Source organism: Gavialis gangeticus, unplaced genomic scaffold (assembly GCF_001723915.1).
Source record: "Gavialis gangeticus isolate Ggan-Ray unplaced genomic scaffold, GavGan_comp1, whole genome shotgun sequence".
Classification (NCBI taxonomy): Eukaryota; Metazoa; Chordata; order Crocodylia; family Gavialidae; genus Gavialis; species Gavialis gangeticus.
Genome location: NW_017728995.1, coordinates 53,629,375 through 53,634,073, shown reverse-complemented (window position 1 = coordinate 53,634,073; position 4,699 = coordinate 53,629,375).

Genomic DNA, 4,699 nt, shown 5'->3' with positions numbered 1-4,699 from the left:
GTGTGTGCATATGCACACATGGACACAGAAGTAAAATTCAGGATACTTTTGATTATAGCCAAGATTTGAACTGACATGTGGGCAGAACATGTATTAACAGGAAATAAACAACCCTTAATAAAGGAGCGATAACAATTGTATGTTGTATAGATGGAGCATTAAAATCCAGTTCTCTGTTACTATAACATAAATGCAAAGAACCATTATTGAAGTATTGATTTATATTGGTGTTGATGGCTAAATGATTATATTTAGTTTTACTTTTAAGAATTGGATGTAGGTACAGTAGATATGCATTAGAATAATGGTCCAGGGGAATTGCAAGAGTTAATTGGTTTCTAAAAGCCTGTTTGTGATACAGTTTCCTTCAAGGCCCACTGTTTCTGAAGCTAGCAGACGCACAGGTTGGGAAATTGAAGACACGTACCACAATGTTCCATAACATGAACAGCGTACCCAAACAGAGATAAGGGACTCTGCAGCATTGATGCCAGGTCACAGTGCCCAACTGCAGAGCCCTTGGGATTTCTGGTTTTGTTGGACAGACCAAATTAGGAGACATCAGTAATTAGCCAAATTGAGATGTATACATGTCATGGGTTTGTTGGAACAAAGGAATATGCTGACAAAACAGAATGTAAACAGTATGATGACCACAGGGAGACTAATCAATGATGCCCAGAGATGAAGAGTCATCAGAGGAGAAAAAGGATACAGAAGAAGGGATTTCAGAGCATCAAAGGGCCCCCAAGAGGGGAACACCAGCCCAACCTGGACAGAGGGCATACCACCAGCTCATCTCACTGGGGTGGGGGTTGGACCTCAGCTCTCAACCTCCAGGTCGCTGACATCTGACATTCAAGAGAGAACCTCTGGGTGAAGCTTGCATACCAGCTAGACACATTTTCCCTCTGTCAGCCCTGGTACTGGTAGGTACAGAATGGTTTGCATTATTCTTATCTGCTATAACTGTATATCAATAAAATTTGCCTATTATTGAATGGAGAAGTTGTGGTTGGTCTGAGGGTGTGGGTCCACCCAGAACAAGGTATCTGGGTCTTAAATCCAGTGCCAACAGGTGTAACTGAAGTCAGTACATTCAGTATGACTGAATAGCTGCTTGAGAAGAATTGCTAATGTTTGAATAAGTAATAACCTCATGACATGTATGCACAAGGAATTTTGATAGATACCAATTCTGACCACCCTTTTATGGATCATCTCTGTTATTTACTAGTACCAGCCTGTTAAAAAAAAAATGAGGCCTATTCTTACCCCCAAATTCATGTAGTCCACTATAGATAAAAATTTAAAGATGTCTAATAGAAATTGGAATCTAAGCCCCATTTTCAAAAATGACTTGGGAACTTTACAGCTTGAGATTTATCTTGCCTAGGACTGTAGGGCAAGGTTTGCAAAGTTATTTAGTTACCTAAAGATACAAACAGGTACATAGTAAGATTTTTGAGAAATGAAGCTGGTGTCAGGTATATAGCCATTTTTTAAAAACCCACTGAATGGACCTATATGCCATGCTAGGCATATAAGTAATCTTATAAATCCAGATACAGAAACCAAATTCATTTTGACATTATTTTAAAAGGCCTGCTAAGCCCCTCTCTCCAAATTTAGGTGCTCCAATATCTTTGAATACCTGCCTCTCAAGGACTCTTGAAAATGTTCAGTTTTCTGCAAATGCCAATGCTGCTGCCACTTCCTTTAAAAGAAAAATAATCCCTTTGTGATCTTCTAAAGTGTATAAAACAGTGGAGGAAATGTTCCTTTTTGTAGAAAGTGGAACATAAATATATTGGCATGAATGGCCTTTTTCTCTCACTAGCTTGAAGGCTTGTTTACTATTTTCACACTTTTTTTTTAAGTGAAGAAAGTTGATTGAATAACAATTAGAGAGAGGCAGTTTAGTTATGCTAAATACCTGAAAGAGTGTTTCCTTAGACAGCACTTTATTCAATATTCCAGCTCTTCATTTTTCAGAACTGGATGGGGAACCTCAGCAAAAAAAATTCCCCTTAACATCTCCTTTGCTTCCATTTGGAGCCAGGGAACGGAACCAGTACATGAGAGGAAAAAGGCATGTGAGGAAATAAGTTTACTGAATCTATTCCAACTTTACAAAATGGTTCAGTTCAGGCTTTGGACAAATAAGCAGAAGGTTTATTTTTCCATGCTGATTTGCCCACCTCTAAGATTTTCACTGATCTTGGTAGGATGTGTGATTGTGGGATGGTGCATTAGAACCCATCATATCTTATTGCCAGGACCGGAAACAGGCACAGGTGAACTGGGCAGCTGCCTGGGGCTCGGACAGAAAGGGGGCCCAAAAATTAAACAAAATTTAATAAAAAAATCATTGTCTCTGGGCCTCGATAGTAAAAGTTCACCCTGATTTGCCAGGAGTCTAGGTCTGGCACTGCTTATTGCTGAGCTCTCCCTGCTATGGAAAGAAGCAGGCTCCCATGACTGGGAGCTCCTTCAACTGAGGGGCTCCCAGTTGCAGGGGTACCCCATACACACTGAGGGCTGAGAGATGGCAGCTGCCACAATCTCCCAGCCAGAGGGATGTGTGAAGCCTCAGGGGATGGATGATCACAGCTGCCACGGTCTCCCAGTCCTGGAGGGTTTCATGCACTCCTGAGGCTGGGAGACTGCAACAACTGCAGTCTAGTCCCATGGACTCCACTTGCCCTAGGGCTGGGAGATTGGAGCTGTGCCCCACTGTGGAGGTCTGTGAGGACCCAGAGATAGCAACTTCTGGGGCTGAGAGTCCTGTCAGTTCTGGGATTCCCAGCTTCGTCTGTGGATGGTGCACCCCTGCAGCTCAGAGTCCAGCGGCAGCAGAGAGCCTGCTACACATGCAAATTGAAGCTGGATACCAACCAGTTATAAAGTTAGTTCATGTTTTTAGATCTAACTTTATAGTTGGTTGGACCTTTTTATGGTGTGATAGGTACTTTGCACTTGTAGCTGGTTTCAATTAATTATGAAATAGAGGGGCGTGGGGTTAGAACCATTCTGATTTGAAAGCGCAGACTTTGTTTATTCATATCCTCCTTTCCACCTACATATACATCTCCCCTTCCTTTAAAGCAACAATTTAGTTGGAAAATATTTTGAGCCTGAAAAGATGATTTGATTTCTTAGAACCCTGATCCTCTCCATTTCCAAGCAGCAACATAGACCAGAATTACTGATCCATATGAATCAACACTTTACCTTTCATTTCTTTCTACGATTATTTTGGAAAAATATGCATTTCTAATAATTATTAAACTGAGATTTTTATCTTCCCAGAACACACAGCCCTTGGGTATAACAACCCCCAAACTAGTGAGAAATTAGAATTCTGCTTCAGATTTTGCATCTTAGGCGCATCTGCACCTATCACATTTGAATGTGTCCCAAGACTTTCTCAGCAGCAACCTGTGTTTGCAGAATGGATGAAATGCAGTGGTTTCCAGGGTTTCATACTCCTTCTGTTAGGTAGTTTCATGTGCTGCTGCTAACACAAGGATTCACTGTCTGTAAAAAAAACTTTGTATCTGTAATCTGAATTAAACTACCTCTAGTACTAGAGAGACTGTAGCCTCAGTTAACATTCCAACCATGTTTGCAAGCCTGATTTTTTTTGGTGCCTTTTCTAGCCTTCACTTTGCATTCCTGTGTCCAAATTCTGTACTGAAGTTGTTGCACATATGTCCATATTAGAACACCTCGTTATAACACTGGTTAAAAAAAACAGTTCTAGTTTTACAGGCTGAGCCTTAGCAGTATTCCATAGGCTAATACCTTGAGACATGGCTAAAATCCTCGAATGAAACATTCCTCCTTCAAAATGAAGAATTAAGGTACTTCAACTTCAGTGGGTTTATGCAAGATTTTAGCCTGGATATCGAACACAGAATCTGTTACAGAAACATATGGAAACATGTGGTATCCATGTTTGGGACTGTGTTATTACCATATCCTTTAATTCTATTTTATTTGTAATGTTAGATGGACTCTGCTCTCAAATTTACAGTACCACCGTATGCACGCAGTGGCTCAAAATGAAGACATCAAAAACAGAAGTTGAGACTGCCAAACTAAAGCATTTAATGCTCTGAAGCCAAGAAAACTGGAAATCTGTAATACAACATTTTGAAGGGAAACGTTCCCTTCTCCTGAAGGATAGTAATATGATGGTCAGAGGTAGAGTACAAGGAGGTGGGAGAGGTTTAATTTCTCTGTGGACAAAAGTGCCACTAACTCAAAGAGTTTTCTTTGAGATGGGTAAGCTTCAGAAAAGGTTTCTAAATGTTATTGTCTTTAGCAGGTTTATGAAGGGGATGGAAGAGATTGGGAAGTATATGAAGACCTCAGTGATATTCTTAGAGCAGGGGAGGGCAAATTATGGCCTGCAGGCCAGCCAGGCAATTTCATCCAGCCTGCCAGGTAATTGTACACCACCCAACCCGTGTGCCTCCCTCTCTCCCTTGTGGGTGGAAGGGCCTGGCTTGGCCAGTATGCAGCTTATGGGCGGGGCTGCAGCCACCAGGGGACGTGCTAAGATTCCCTGGCATCCCACTGTCTCTGGGCAACAGGTAGGGAAGTGGAAGGGGAAATGGGGGGGGTGCTGCAGCTGGGTGGGAGTGTAGGGCATGGGCTAGGGCTGGCAGTGGCATGGATCTCAGGTGGGCAG